Consider the following 17,336-nt stretch of genomic DNA (forward strand, 5'->3'; position numbering starts at 1 on the left):
TTAAGTTGAAGTAACCAAATTACGAATTACTATTGTCTACCACAATAAAAAGTGGTACGTTGCTCATGCAAAAGATGACCAAAACACAGGGAAGTGATCAGCAGAGGAGCCATTGACTCATCTGTAACAATGTGGGCAGTATTAAAATGTATTTGACAGCTGTGTTCACTTGTCCAGCATTGGAAAGTAGGATCAATCAACAGAAGAAAAAAATGATGGCAGCTCTGCACTTCCGCCTAGAATAGCCCATGAGACTAAAAAGGAACTCTAAAGTACAAGGAAGTACACAATCTGAATAACACAGCAAATAAAGTCCAATTGCCTTTAAGTTGGAAGGTATATTCATGCATGCTGGGATTCAGAAGTGCTCCCAAAAATCTGCATGCAGAGTGATGCAATTAAACTGTCCAGAGAGGCTAAAGTTCAGTATGATTTATAAAACCCAGCAATGAGGGATGAGTGGATGGTTTTAACCAGGTGAAATAACAGTCACCTGGGAGAACAGTCCATTGTTAAAAGAGGTTCTGAGTATCCAAATGACTGGGAGACCTAGGCTTTAGTATAAAGTGAACAGATAATAGGTTGAGTTAAGCAATGTAGAACATACAGCCACACTTGATGTATTTTGTCCCCAAACTTCTATGAACTGAAAAAGGCATCTATTCCGATGCAAACTTTGTGTTAAAGTGATGTTAACTTTGAATGCTAACGATAACTTGTTGGAACATGTCTTTGTCCCATAAGAACTTAAGCACGGTTTTTGATGGTTATATCTGGAAGAGTCATCCAACTAAAGATCACAGAAAACTTTGTGGTTAAACTTCAAGAAACAAAGACCATACAGAAACCAATCTAAATTCAGATGGTTTTAAGGCAGAGTAAAATACATTATAGGAAAGCTGACATTTAATCTGAAGCCAAGATGTTCCGTGGACACGCTCGCCCTTTAGCAAGGAGATCTTGAGGAATGCTTCAACCAACACACAAAGCCCATCCCCCCCCCTGCATCCAAGTTTGAGATTCAGCAAATACAGTTCCACAAAAACATCTAATTAGACCTAAAAGGTCAGTCCATCACAAGACAACAGGATGTTTGGGGGGGGGGCTTGGCCCTGCACCAAAGCCCTTATGGCCAGGATAATGAAGATGGAAACCACACTGAACCGCTTGAGGAAAAAGAAGGAAAGGGTGAAACAGCCTTCTTGTTTGAATGCCCTCCTCAGAGACACTCTTACCATCTTAATGAAGGCATCAACAGTCCCAAGGCATGCCGCCTGTGAGGTATAAATCACAGTGACATTCCTGAAGTAAACAGAGATGGGGCAGGTGGAGGAGCGGGGCATTCTTGTGATAATGACAGTGATTTATATAGGAATTTATTATGAGACAAATGCAAGATATCTTGGGTCAATTCTTTTCACGACATCATGCTGCTGGAACAAGTGACAGAGAAGAGGGCATTAAACGAGCGTACGGATAATATCAGTTCTATTCGTCTTTTGTGGCATTTTTACTGCCCCATCGCCCGTTGTGTCATGAGGAGGCGTCAGAGGACCTCCTCACTATCTGAGGCCCGTGCCCTCGTCTGCAACAATAACCACACTGTTAACGGCACTCTCTATCCTTGTCAATAATCGAATGAAAATAAATGCACTGTTGCGAAATAAACACCAAGACGGCGTAACACTCGCAGTTATCTCCGTTTGGTCCCTCTCAATCAATCTCTGTGGGCCAGATATCGTGCTATGACAGTAGGGCTTTGTGGCGATGCTACTGGGCTCATTTCCTTGCAGACGGGACCACTGGTATGGCCTCCTATCTGCCGAGAGGAGATAAAGCATCCCTGAGGAGAGGTCAGTGGTTCGTCTTAGTACTGATACCATCACAATCCAGGACCCCATTTAGTTTCACCATCTAAGGTCAACTGAGTCAAGTTCCTTTATTAAAGCAGAGAACACTGACACGCACATTTCCCCACCTTTTGGGGGGAAATTACATGAATATTTGGTAAGATTTTTGTTTGTATGTGTTATTTATTCTTTTGTGCATAAAAAATAAATAATCGGCAACTGTGTGAGCGGTAGCTCCAGAAAGCTCTGCTTTCTGGATACTGAAAAGAATTAAGCCATTTTACCTAAAATCAAAAGGCAAGATCTTAACAATATGCAAATACAGTCTTGAGTTGCATCCTGAAGTTGTCTGCCAAGGTGACAATGAGGTCTTAAGAGAAAGGAATTTAGGTTTTATGTTTTTTTAAGTGGCAGTTTTTTCTATCCTATCATTCAAACAGGGAACACTGAGAAATAGCCCTCTAGTGCTTTGTTGCCACTTCTGTTTAAATAAATGTCTCTCACCAAGGGATATCGCTAGTTTGAAAACATAACTTGAGAGTTTGATAAACTCAAGACATGATGCAACCACAAAATGTGGTGGTATACAGATGATTAGTTTTGAGTGATTTCAGGCCTAAATACAAAAAACTTTGATTAACATTTACATTTAGGCATTTAGCAGACGCTTTTATCCAAAGCGACTTCCAAGAGAGAGCTTTACAAAAAGAGCATAGGTCACTGATCATAACAACGAGGTAGTCCCAAACACTGCAAGCAGCCAAACCATGAAGCATACATTGTGAAAAACTAAACAAGTGCCAAAGATTAAGATCAAGATTGATTAAGATTAATCAACTTGCTTTGCTATAGGAGTCACAGAGATGGGGAAATAAAAGTGTCTGGTGTTTAGCGCACGATCCAAACAGATGCTCTGAGACTTTGGAAAATTGCTTTTGTGCCATTGAGGCCATAGAAGCCTGTTCCAACGTGCCACAGTATACATTTAGCCAGCAAAGGGGGAAGAATTTCTGCAATTTCAAATTAATCATGTACTATTTCCTGAATTCACCAGACTCGAGCCATCCATCTCTAATCACTGACTTTAATGCAAAACTTTTACTGCAATTTGCCTGAATTACTCAGTCTAAATGGGAGTTGGATGACAGAAAACTCAGAGCCCAGGTGGCTGGTGAGTAACAAAGTATGATTCAAACCTAATTATCAAACAATTTGGCAAACTTAGATTACACTATTTAGTTAAGTTGAAGTAACCAAATTACGAATTACTATTGTCTACCACAATAAAAAGTGGTACGTTGCTCATGCAAAAGATGACCAAAACACAGGGAAGTGATCAGCAGAGGATCCATTAACCGAAAGACTTGTAATGAGAGAAATCCTTATTTGGATGCAGACACAAGGGATTCTGGGTAAAAAAAACAGCAAAGCAGTGTGGTCTCTCTCTCCACATCTTGGTTAGATTATCCTACATTACTTCTGAAAAAAAGCCAACTGTATTCCCTGATGAGCTGAAAGCCATTGACTCATCTGTAACAATGTGGGCAGTATTAAAATGTATTTGACAGCTGTGTTCACTTGTCCAGCATTGGAAAGTAGGATCAATCAACAGAAGAAAAAAATGATGGCAGCTCTGCACTTCCGCCTAGAATAGCCCATGAGACTAAAAAGGAACTCTAAAGTACAAGGAAGTACACAATCTGAATAACACAGCAAATAAAGTCCAATTGCCTTTAAGTTGGAAGGTATATTCATGCATGCTGGGATTCAGAAGCGCTCCCAAAAATCTGCATGCAGAGTGATGCAATTAAACTGTCCAGAGAGGCTAAAGTTCAGTATGATTTATAAAACCCAGCAATGAGGGATGAGTGGATGGTTTTAACCAGGTGAAATAACAGTCACCTGGGAGAACAGTCCATTGTTAAAAGAGGTTCTGAGTATCCAAATGACTGGGAGACCTAGGCTTTAGTATAAAGTGAACAGATAATAGGTTGAGTTAAGCAATGTAGAACATACAGCCACACTTGATGTATTTTGTCCCCAAACTTCTATGAACTGAAAAAGGCATCTATTCCGATGCAAACTTTGTGTTAAAGTGATGTTAACTTTGAATGCTAACGATAACTTGTTGGAACATGTCTTTGTCCCATAAGAACTTAAGCACGGTTTTTGATGGTTATATCTGGAAGAGTCATCCAACTAAAGATCACAGAAAACTTTGTGGTTAAACTTCAAGAAACAAAGACCATACAGAAACCAATCTAAATTCAGATGGTTTTAAGGCAGAGTAAAATACATTATTGGAGGGAGTGTCCGTCAGCCATCCTTTAAGGCAGAACAAAAACTCTCAAATATCTAGGCCTAACACATCCATGATCATCATCATCCATGATGATCATCATCATAATCCATGATCATCATCATCATCCTAATCCGCACACATCTCATTTGCGGTTGCAGCAGTTTGCTCCATGGCTGAGAGTTGTCTGATACTGGGAGACAGGCTATCCTTGTAAAATATAAGCTTCTATTGTTCCCCAAATAAGCCTCATTAGCAACCAGCTGCTGGTGTTTATTCCCCTTCCCCCTGAAGCAAGGCCATAGACATAGACTTCCACTTTAGCCTTAAACCTGAAGCTAATAAGCAACAGCAAGTTACATTTTAAAGATAATAAAACATAGCTCAAGCTTGCCATCTACAAACTGAACCATTGTATCCACAAGACAAGATAGCGAGATAACGTACCATTGTCAAAAGGCAGTCAATCGAGTCAGTTGTGGATGTCTAACTAGGAACTAGTGGTGGTGAGGATCAAGTCAACAGCCTATCCTATGGAACCTGGTGAAGTCAAAGACAAATTTCCAAAAATGGATAGTTAAAGTATTATCAATCCATCTATTTTGCACATTTAGTCAGGTCCCAGGAATAATATCCTCTAGGTGCTTTATGCATTTGAGCTTCATTTCAAACTTTATTTGTGGGGGGCTGACGGTAATGGCAGATTTTTTGTATATTATGCAAAGATGGGCTTCCTGTGGCATCTTAGACATTTATGGCCTCTGTGAACTCTGACATGTGACTTGCTCTTACTGCAATACTAGCATTCTGAAAGGATGACATTACTTCAAAGAAGATTACTTACCTATCATTCAACTTTTTTTACATTTTAGTTTGATTTTCTTAAGACCTCAGATCCACAAGAGGGTTATTTTTAAATAGATTTGTCGGTTCTCACCATTTAAAATGTGTACACCTCTTCCGACATTGGATGATGGAAGGGGGGACACTAATCATACACTGTCGTCCCTACAATTCCTCATCTTTAGAAATAGCTCGGGGTATAAAGTGCAAATGCCTATAAATAGAACAAATCTCCTATCTGAAGAACCCCCGACTCTCAAACCAAGGCATTTAGTCATTTAGCAGATGCTCTTATCCAGAGTGACTTACAGTAGTAAGGCATTCCCTTATCCAAAAATGCTTGAGTGGGGGGAAAAAGCTCTTAGCATTAGACAGCAATGCATCTTGAGACTCTTATTGTGCATAATTATGTCTCTCTTTTCCCCATGGTCGACAAGGAAGAAACCAAGCCTGCATGTACCGGTGTTTAATTGCAATATCATGTGAAATGTGCAAGAACCGGGTGCTAACAACTCCTTTTTGTAAGATTATTTATACAAAGGTATTCCAAGACTGATAAATGCATGAGCCTTGGCTGACCACCTAATAGACTGAAGGCAGCTTTGAAATGCTCAGTTGAAGAATGTATTGTGGAGAACAAAAAATGGAACGTCTGGGCTAAAGATCCCCTCTGTATCCTTGTTGCAAATTCCTGATACGTCCTGCAAGACAATGTGGCTTCCTAAAGACAGCATTAAACCTCTGCCTTGAGTATTGAGCCTGTAAAGCCAGTATTTGGGGAGATCTACTATGCCCTGCACTGAAGTATGACTCGGGCGTTTACCTTTTTGCAGCCCCTCTTGGAATCTGGCCCAGAAAGAGGCTCCTGCAGTCACTTCCCACACTTTAAAGGGCAGCAGCATTCAGTTTCTCAACTGTTCCACTGCTCCTTATCCAAGAAGCGTAGATAGGTAGGCATCCAAAGATCCAGTTATCCTTAATGGTATGATGCTGAAGACCCACTTTACCATGTTACCATGTCTTGTAGCACACTTTGGGGCAATCATGCTTACTCTTGACATTTTATTGTTCACGATATGAGGACAAAAGCTACATTTCAAGCTACATAATGAACGATACGATTTTCAACCACTGTTTGACAAAGACATTGAGGTTTCCAATAGCTCCTTAAGGCCCACTGAATGTTTTTAAATAAGTAAACATTTTAAACAAATGTACATATCCACTTCACTAAATGTACTTAAATGTTACTCTAGTTAATTCCAAATATTCAGCATCTGCCCTGGATGTCAGACAATGATTTGACATAAGTCTCTGGAGAGAAATGTCCATACTATGCTAAAACTGAATAAACCAGCATAGACACAGCTTTACTGAGACCATAAGAACATAATGAGACATGAGGTTTCCGTATGCAACTCCGTTTTACAGGCAAAACCACAAATGCCAAGCACACTTTTGTCTATTGATTCATTCAGCAAGCTTGAGGGGGGGGCAAAGTTGAAGGAAAAGATGAGGAAGACAATAAGGAAGTAAGGGAAACTGGGTGGTTGGAAACCCCAGGTGGGGTAATACAGCTGAGCCCTTGAAGAACGGAAGAAACCTCTTCTTGCCCAGTTCCGGGTAAGAATGTCATTTGCAAGAAAAGAAAAAAAGATGTTGCCAAGGACAACAAGCATGGGGGGGGGGGGGGGGGGGGGGGACGCCCCACTTTCGTTTCCCACTCCAATTTCTCTCTCTCTCTCTCTCTCTCTAGTGACAGCAGGCAGAGGTCAAACAAAGGTATTTTTGGAGCCGTAGCCTGCAAAAATGAATACTTTACAAGCTAACAGAAATGTTGCCGTCCAAATTTATTGTGCTTTCAGCTTGTGCTAAAGTCCATTGTAGGTAGATTTACCTACTCATTTTTACAGTGCTCATTTAGGAGGTAGTGAGTCCATGAGACCATCATAACAACCAATATCATACAAAGTTATAGGTTTTAGTGGTGGAATCAAAACAAAAAAATCTAAAGAGTGAATTGCAGAGTGACAGTCCTTGATTTAGGTGTGCCATGTCATAAATCCAACAATTTTTCAAAAAGTCTGAACCCTAAGCTATATTTCAGTCTTTCATGTCCAGGTCATTGTAGCCTACTGATAAGAAAGGGTGAGCTCACTAAGGCTACATTAGTATCGCTTATTAGCACAGCTTGAGAGAACAAGGATCATTACAATTTCTTAAATGAATAAACTGCCTCCAACAACTTAATGAATCAACCTGTGGTGTTTCAAGTTAAAAGAATAAAATATGATCTCTGGTTTCTAGGCTCGTCAGCTACTGTTTTGCTTTTAGTGTCGACAGACAAGTGTGTGATGCAGTTAGAGACCCACGTTTCAGGGGTGACACACACCCATATTCAGAAAAAGCAGGACTTTTCCATATAGGAAAGAAATGAAGGGGCCTTATAGACGTGTTTTTATGTCAAGAGGTGTTGCTGATCAAACTGAAAGAACAGGGCTCTGCCCGTATACAATTACTGAGCTCAGCCAGTCGTCATGTTGCAGGCGGTGCCTCTTCCTGTTCGGTCCTCGAACAAATTAAATGTCCTAACTGACAACAATATAAGCGGGTCCAAGTCAAGACAGTGCATACCAGGTCACTGAAGCAGGGCTGTATCTCCAATGAGCTAAAAAGGAGAAGTGTCGGATTTGGCGGCTGTCACTTTGTCCCAGCTAGTTTCACAGGCTTAAGTGGTCTGAACAGATTGATAATGGACAGTGGAACATATATCTGGTCCAAAAAAATTAACCTGTCAGGTGCAATTAGGTGACATCCCATCCTGACAAGGGGGAAACGGGCCGGAGGTAAAGGTTGACTTCTAAGACTAACAATAGAGGCTGGCCTGCCGAGACATTTTCTGACAGTTCCATTTGTAAAAACATTTCCGTGTAGACTATGCCTGGCCTACGATTTCACACATGACTGATAGCCCCATGGCCATTAATATGAGGTGCCACATTCGCTATTAGGTATTTCAAATAGCGTTCTCTCCTTATATTTGTCGGGGTTGGCTAACTTTGACATTGAGTACACTGGCAGTCGAGGACAACTGAAGGAAAATGAAATTCGACTGAGAACCAGTGTTTGTGCTGCCAATCTGGATCAGTAGAATAAGACTGGTACTTGGGCTGGGCAATAAATATTATCAAAGTAATGACTTCCCTCAATAAAGATATAACATTAATTAATTTTCAATAATGTCGATAGAGAATAATTAGGAACAGCAGTCCATTTATTTCTGTGATTCAGCAGGATGTTGCGGATAAATGGTATACGCCCACTAAAATACACTGAGCACCTCGAGTGGAGTAGCTAATATTAACCGCGGAAAACGAGTCTTGTTGCCGAAAACAGTGGCAGCGATTGCCATGGCGAGGAAGCAACTTTCAATGAAGAAATTGTTGATAAAAAGGGTTCGTCTTCTTCAGTTATTTGGAAGTGCTTTGGCTTTTTGAAATCCGACAAAGAGCAGAGCAATGTTCGGTGCAAATTGTGTAGTAACCAAGTGGCTACCAAGTCTAATACGACAAACCTTTTTTTTTACCACCTGAACAGACTTAGTCTTTGTTGCCAGTAGACAGTAACTACCTCAACATACGCTGGCATTAGCTAGAAGTTATAAGGAAAATTGATCGGCAATTTTGTATATCTTGTTCATAACTTGTAAGAGCTTATAGAGCTCTAAAAAAATGAATGTTGTGAGTTGACAATAAAAAAGAAACATTGAAGCCTTTGGTTTGTACGAGGTTCTTGTCTGAAGCAAATATGCACCTTTGAAACAAATTGTATTAATATTGTCTTAATTGTCAAATGGAAATATAAATATCTATCGTGATAAAATTAACCCATATTGCCCAGCCCTAACTGGTACTAAACTGTTTATCTCATATGCATCTTATTGTTGAAATGCCATGTCCTTTAGTTTGCATGTAAACTTGCAACCCACAGTTGGCATAACAGAAGTTAGTCTATGATCTAACACAGAGCATTACTTTAAAATCCCCTAAAATGAGATCATCACCTTTAACAGGGAAGACTTAACAGGGAAACACTTCATGTTTATTTCCATCTTAAGGCACTATAAGGGTCCCAATAGGGAGGGTGAATGAATCAAAGCACTGCAGCAACCAAGATATGAAGCAAATCTGATCTTTTCCAGTGTTTCCAAGCCACTTAAATTGATTACATTATTTAAGAAGATATGCAGTTATCTTCTTCCACAGCGCAGTAAAGTTTATCAATGCAAACAAGTCTTTTGAGTGATTGCATTGCCTAATACTGCGAAACTTTGACGTTATCATTGGTGAAAGGCACTGTGTAGGCTACCCTCCACAGATAAGACACACGAGATGTTGTCTTTTCTGATACCTCTATGAGAGCCAGTGGTACTCTGTTCCACTGACTAAAAGCACTAGGAAGCAGCCAGTCGACAACCTCACACTTTAGATTTTCTCACAGGTGTTATCTAGCCAATCGCTAGAATTTTACATAAACTGCTGGGAGAAAAAGAAATCGATTTTAGGCTACATGTACCAAGGCCGTAAAGCTGTGCACTGTGACATTATGGTCAATGCCAATCACTCTTATTTACCACTGCCTCGGAAAATGCAGTCCTGCTGCTAAAACAACACCTCCTGAGCCTGCCACCAATGGTAAAAGCCTTTGGGGATAGGCTACCGAAAGTACTTAAAAAGCTGAATAAGGGAAATAGGAGCCAGAGGGAAGTGATGGGAAGAATAAAATGTCATACTGTTACTGCAGTTCTTACGTGCAAGCGTTTCATATTTAGCTTCATCATTCATTTTGTACCCATTTTACTAGGTTTAACCAAACCACTATTTCAACATTGACGGCCTGTCAGCTAGCTATAATAGTAGTTGCTGTATAATATATGTAGTATGTATACTTTTGGCAGGCTTGATAAATTGGATTAGCTAGCTAATCCTTCTCCTGCTGAATGTTACAGAATACACGGAAGGTCTATGCAAACTGTGAGAAACGGGAAAGTAGTTACCGATCCAAATATCCCAAGACATATAGAAAATAAACTAGGTATATTGTTGGGTTTTTCAGTACATTTCAAATGCATTTTTCTCAGTAGGAGCTTGTTCATATAAGACCGCAAACACTGCTCCAAATAACTTAACACCAGCCAATTTACTAGCCACTTGGATGCTCTTTTCTAGGCTACTAAGCTAGCTTGCTAAATGAGAACACCTGGATAGCTAAGATAGAATAATTAGCCTCAAACTAGTTGTCATTTAAGGTATCCTAAATAGTTAGTAATATAATATCAAGTAAGTTGGCCGCTCTAAGCGTAGAGGTAGATATCAGTTGTCAATGCTGCATTCACAACTAAATTCAAACCACATTAGCAAGCTAGCTGGCTAGTGGAGGTTAGCAATACAAGCTAGCCAGCTAGACTACTCTTCAATTGACGCTCGCTAGACTGTTAGCACTAGCTTGCCATAAAATCAATCACGCAAGGTTGTACCATGAGAATGTTAGTGGAAAACAGTAGCCGAACGGATATGATATCTAGAGCTATGGCCACCTAGAAACCTACCTGGGTAAAGTTCACACGTTGCGTCGACAACAAGCAGCTTCCAGTGTTGCTAACTAGCTAGCTAGCTACTAATTTATCAGCTCGGTAGACGTTGTATGGTGGTTGGCTATCTAGCTCGAATGCTAGATAGCTACATTTCTGTTATGTGTCGGACTCGGGCGAGTTCAGTTACTACGCGTCACACACCTACCGTCCACAGCCGACGAAGTCGTCCCTTCTTCCAGCTAGTTAGTGTCGTTGCTCCAGTTACCGTCTTTATTCCGTCTTAAAATCCTGAAAATGTAACTACTGACTTACTATGACTGCCCAGAGTTGTTTTTTGAGAGTGTATGTGCTGGTCTCTGGCAAGTCAAGTGATAACTAACATTGCCATTCTAGCTAGCTAGTCTTCAGCTACTCTGCCAGCCGTGGCAGTGACAGGGGTTTGAGTCCAGAGTGGGAAAAACTAAAATCGAAATTCTAAAATGCAAGTATACTGGTTTCGTGCTCCCACTAGCTGTAAAACCTCATCATTGCAGGTTTTTTAGCTTTATACAGTCAATAGAAAAAGCAAGTCAAAAATAAAATTCAGCACAGCTTTCCAAATAAAAGAAAACCACAGATGTTTCAACAGTTGTTTAAATCTGACTACCCAAAAAATAATCACAATTAACATTAAATACTGTAATATATAATGCACGATCATATAAATGACAAATGCCCAGAATACATTTGGACATAAATGTTTTTGAATGAAAGAAACTAAACTAAATGTTATGGATTGCTATCTGTTTCTCCCAGTTCCAGTATGAAGAAATAATAAGGCAGTACAGTCATTTCTCCAAAGGGAGGTGACAAAGTACAGTGTGATGTGGTATTGATTGCATGTTGAACTGCAATTGGTTGACAGTGGTGTAAGCAACTCTGACTGCAACCAAATTCATCATTGGCGTGATCTTAAACCTAGGTCTACATGTATCCTGCATAAAACAAAGATCCAAGGCATAATCCCAGGCTACAATAAAACCAATTTCAGATGTTGTTTCTGGTCCAATCCATCCTCTTGAACTTGTTTTCCCCTTCCGGGTTTTGCAGCAAGTCTATGCCTTCAGCAGATTAAAAGGACAACAGTGTAGGAACATGCATGTTTGTTTTAAACCAGTTTGAATCATATTGTGCTGTGCAATTCCTCTTTTTGAAGGGGCTTTGTCCTTTCTAATATCAAAGTATGGAAGTTGTATATTTGCTTGGCCACCAGCAACTTGCTCACAGGGGTGGAATATTGCACAACAAAGAAGCTGTCACCAATGAGGCACGCTTTTCTTGACCGACCCTGACAGGCAACACAAAAGACAGTTGGCTGCTTTCCACATCATGGTCTCACTCCTTTGATCAGAAAAGCAAATCAAATCACCTGCAATCAGCCGACCATCACACTGGACAAAACACCTGCTGCACAGACAAAGACCAGAACACCAGATGCAGGATTGTTTTGTGCCAGGTTCTATTTGCCCCTCTGTCCTCGTGGCCAAAGTAAGAATGTAAGCAATCAGCGCACATCCTGTACTTGCTTTTTGTTGTGAGACAGGAACTGTATTATCTTGTTGAGAAACATGAAAAGGTGTTAGATCTGAATAGAAATTGATGGACTAGGTAGAACTTCCCCTTTCTGCTATTTTGTCCAATCAATTTTTTTTCGGATCTCCTTAGACAAGTATCCATGGAGCAGAGAGGCTAGAGGTTGTTCTTGAAAAGGCCTGTATTTGTGGTAATGTACGCTTATTACATCACCAAGGGTGATATTTATTACCTGTCTTGCATCATAGGCCTGGCATAATTGCTTTTTTTTTTTTTTACTTTCCCTTATTAGTGGCACCTCTGACCAACCTTTCTTTCGAATAAATCATAGCACTTACTCACTTGTCAGAAAGCAACTGGAACATTCAGGAAGCTTTTTTTTGCGGTTGCAGACACTGTCTACTTCAAGTTCATGATTTGCTTAGCGACAGAAGAGAAGGTTGAGGGACAAGTCACCCCCCCCTTATGACTGCCAAAATCATCTCCCAGGCTCCTCCCTGTTCATGGACTGGTTTGGATTTCTTCTTTTAGGTCCTTGTGTCTGTTTCTCAGGATGTGGGGAGTCTTTCAGGCACTCTTGAGATCAAAACGTAAGAGCTGAATGAGCCTTATCCCACACCCCATCCTTCACATACACACACACACACACACTCAGCGGACAGACCTCACACCAGCATCAGGATGTTGGTTATTCTGAGGGGAAGCTCCCCAACTTCAGCCTTGATCCGGACAAAGAGGGTCCTGCAGGAGATGAGGTCCAACATCTACAGCAAGCCGCCCAAAAACAAGATTGGACCAGGGGTGAGTTCTACTGTCGTTCTAAGCCCCTCTATAGATGGATGGGAGCAGGGAGTCAGATGGCTGAGCAGTTAGGGAATCGAGCTAGTAATCAGAAGGTCGCTGGTTCGATTCCCGGCCATGCCAAATGACGTTGTGTCCTTGGGCAAGGCACTTCACCCTACTTTCCTCGGGGGGAATGTCCCTGTACTTACTGGAAGTCGCTCTGGATAAGAGTGTCTGCTAAATGACTAAATGTAAATTGTAAATGTATAGATACATGGAGAATGGTATTTTATTATAGTAGTACTACATCACCATTTGGTAAGTCATTTAACGATTAATCAACTATAGTCAATGTTGTCTATGAAAAGTTAACTTTATCCTTGTTAATTGGCCAACCTATAGTAAGTCATGATAGATATACTGTGCGTGTAACTTTCATAAGTGTTCAATATTTATATTCAGTAAATGAAAAGGCATAAACATATTAAACCTTGTGGGACTCTTAGCAATGAAAATGATAAATTACTTATTTATGTGCTTCCATTTGAGTATAATCCTGACTTACTTACCAAGCAAGTCTATTGACGTGAAAACCTCCTTATGGTCTTTGGTCTTCATCCAGAATTGAGAGATTTTGTCTGCCAACAATTATTCTGTCCAATTGGATGTAATGAGTTATGAAAAGACAATCATGATTTTATGCTATTGTTGAATATACATACACATTTGATTGGTAGACAAAATGGGGGGACAGGCATCTGTACTTTACTGTAAATCAATCGCATTTCACTAGCTTGCTCCTAGAAAGGTGTGCAAAATCTTCTGGAAAGTGCCTTTCCAACATCCGTGCAATAAATCAAAACATTTTTCGTTTCATATGTCCCGCGTTGTAAAGTTGACTTTAAAGCTTGTAACTATCACCATTTGTTCATTAACATTCAAAACAGTAACATTTTCAACCTGTTTTTACAACGTCAGTTCTCCTCTTTCCCACAGCAAAGCTTCTTCATCATGTCAGTGTTTGCTGTCGCCATGCTGGTGCCGGCTGGCTGGATCATGCATCACCTCCCAGAGTACCGTCAAAGACCACCTCCTCCTGAATCATGAAGGCCCCTCAGCTTGCTTACACACACCATCCACATGCCAAACGGCTGGACCTCATGTATAAGCCACCATGCCATCAGTCCACCCTCCTCTGTAGTTTGTAACAGCAAGCAAAAAACAGCCAAAAACTGAACACACTAGCCACGAGCGCTCACTTAAATGATGAGAGAACCATTAACGAGATTATTCAAATGACAGTATATATCATCTCATTTGTCTGTACGTAAATATTCCTATAGCAGGGTTTCAAATACCTCTGAAAAATATGGCCCTTAATGTCACTGCAGCATCCATATGCAATGACACGTTTGTAAAACTGTCAACTCACTGACATGATCAATAAATGAAAGTAATGTTGGCATTGTGTCTGTTCATTGCGGTTGAAGAAAACACAACACTCTTTTGCTTGTATCAGCATGACGTATGTATATAATGTATGACTTGGAGGTCAAGTACTGTAGACACAGATACAGTACTAAACAGCAGTCAGTAATGTGTTTAGAAAGACAAACTTTATCATTTATAACATAAAACATTTACAGTTTTGAACAGTTTATTATACCAACATCTCGAACATACATCAAACCAAAGCAATAATCAGGGTCAATAAAAAAGATTTTGAAATGCTTTGCAAGATAATGTGAGCGAACCAGTGATTAGAGAAAGGACCTTCATTCTGTTTATAAAGCAATTCATGTATATCTTCAAGACTGTCCCTAAAAGAACAAAACTCCAATCCAAATGACCATAATAACATGTCATACATGTAACATATTTCAGAAGAGACAAACTGTGTGAGGATAAAAGGGGGGAAAGAGGGGTGTTTAGAGAGGTTTAGTTGATGATTCTGAATGAGACAGGACTGCTCAAGTGAGATTGAATTAAATGGATTTCCCTTCAGCCGAAGAGAATGATCTAGGTGAAAAATGGGAGTAAAAAAAACAAATTGCATGTTATTGTCAGGACATGATGGAATAGCTGTCCTCCTTGACTTTGAACAGATATAGTTTTTTGGGAAAACTCCTCAAATGAAAACCTTTCATGGTCACTGTGTCATGTCAAATAAAAAATGCTAAAAGACTGAACCAAAATGAATCAAATTGGGCTTGCTGTTTGCATCTTATTAATAGAGGGATGTTATTTCAGAATTGCTGAAAACAGAAGTTCTTCAGCTGCAGTAGCTGCTGTCCTCAGTCCATCACGTTTGTATGTTTTCTTTAGGAAGCGTCTGAGAATGACTTCCTGGAACTAAATCACATTTTGTGGCTTCAATGTAAATTGTTTCCAAAGAAGGTTGACCTTTTATTAGTGGAGGGATAGCTGGTTGAACACAAGCTTCAATGGAAACAAGACTTTTTTAATTTGAGGACTGAAGCTAGATAGCAACCATCTGGCCAACATTCATAAGTTCCAGGGGGTCTCTAGGGTGTGGGAAGGGAATATAAAACAAACAGTGTGATTCATCGGATTCAAATACAGAATGAACCATACAGAAGATAATTTAATATAGTATGTTTGTCACTTATCACATAGTTCCTTGAGATGTACTAGCATTGACAGTACCGCTGTGTGTTTAATGAGAAACCATTCCATTCAGAAAATAGATTTGCTCTATGGAAATGACTAAACGTGAAAGGACCTTTTTACATATTATGCTAAGTATATTATTTTTGATGAAATGAGGTGCTCTTATGAACTTTTCAAGCTGGCTGTTCACAGGGTTTAGAACCAGCTTAAGTCATTTGGTAGGATGACCCTTCATAGATTCATAAGTAAATAGATGGAAAATTGTACTTCCTTGTATTCCCATGACGAGGTAAAGAATGTTCTTTCTCCCTAAGATTACACCATGCACACAAACAAGACAACGCTATCTCTGAAGAAAAAACAGATAAGCACCATCATTGGTAAGAATAGGTGACAATCGCAATTGCTAAACATAAAACGTCAGAGCAACGAAAAAAATCAATGCATCGTCAAAGTAGATTAAGTAAATAAAGTAGATTGTGAGATGACATGGGGACATGCACCACTGTACTGTAGGTTCGCCACAAGGCCAGTCATTAGTCAGCACTCTACAGTACGTGACCACAGTCATGCTGCAAGGTCAAAATGAGTGTTTTGGACATGTGAGTGTAGGGGGTCCAAAACTCCCATGGGGTTTTTTAACATACTCGAACTTTAGCCCAACCCTGCCAAATGAGCGCACCCCTATTCATCCACACTTGCCGCACTTCTATTGTGTGTTAGACGGAAGAACCAAGTTGCTTTGTAGAAATTTCCCACACTGCAGGTTTTCTCAGACGATGGGCTGTTTGTTTGAACAGCCTTTGAGGATTTTTGGGGGCCCTTTTTGTAGGTGGCATGTGTTTGTGTTTCAGAACGACTGATTGTTGTCATTAGGGGGCCTTTTGGTTGTGTTTGATTGTTGCTGTTTCCTCCTGAACTGACTGGGACTGACCACAAGTCATGGTCTCTGCTGACTGACGGGCTTACTGTAGCAGCTACTCAAACGTTCGTCACATGCAACGTGTCACACGTATGTAAATGTGAGCTCTATTGGTTCCTTCAATTTGCATGCGGACACTCTCAGAAGCCGAAATGTGGGAAATGTCTTCTGTCATAGCATGCCTGGTGAGTCCCTGCTTTTCTGAATGTGATGTCACGTTGCTATGTGTACCTTTAAAGCAGTGGGAACATACTCTTCCAACTGATATTGCTGCAAAACCAGTGGAGTGAAACACAAACAGCCGGCAACGCATCCCTTTGTTTACTCTTGAGTACCACAAACCAGAGCAGACTAAATAAGGTTGGGTCAACAACAGATTCAATCTCAAGTGAAAATTTGTGAGAATTTATAGTTTCACAAGCCACCAATGATCTAAAAGCAAATACATTATGATCTGAACAAGGATTTTTGGCAATAAAGGATTACTAAAAGCATATTATTCCTTACTGGTCTAGCCAGTCTACCTTTTGCAAACAATGTATAACAAAAATAAAGGCATTCAAACACATTCAGAAGTTGGAGTTCGGAATTTTTAAACCAGTCAAGGTCCAGTCAATAAATGTCTAAATGTATTGGAGTGATTCAGACCCATTACTTAAAACCGAGGTCAATGGGCTAGTCACTATAAACAACCTTTATTGCAGAATTATTCAAAGAATAACATTAGCTGTAACAATAGCAGTAACGGTAACTTACAACTACTTGGACAATAAGCAGCATTTTAAGGCCAAGCATGTATTGCTTTTGTAGAGAAAGTTTAGCCAGCTCATGTAGTATGAAGTA

The 17,336-nt window shown here is 40.1% G+C and overlaps 1 protein-coding gene across 3 annotated transcripts in view; it reads right to left on the minus strand.

Moving 5' to 3' along the window:
• Positions 1-11,023, minus strand: part of btbd7 (BTB (POZ) domain containing 7) — a 37,226-nt gene extending 26,203 nt beyond the window's left edge. Inside the window, exon 1 of one of the 3 annotated variants that reach the window (XM_084700425.1) lies at positions 10,791-11,023. The gene's annotated coding sequence lies outside the window, so the exon portion shown is untranslated. The other 2 variants (XM_084700427.1, XM_084700426.1) reach the window with 2 other exon arrangements.
• Between the last annotated feature and the right edge of the window lie 6,313 nt (positions 11,024-17,336).

Source organism: Hypomesus nipponensis, chromosome 6, assembly GCF_054491055.1.
Source record: "Hypomesus nipponensis isolate SF chromosome 6, ASM5449105v1, whole genome shotgun sequence".
Taxonomy (NCBI): Eukaryota; Metazoa; Chordata; class Actinopteri; order Osmeriformes; family Osmeridae; genus Hypomesus; species Hypomesus nipponensis.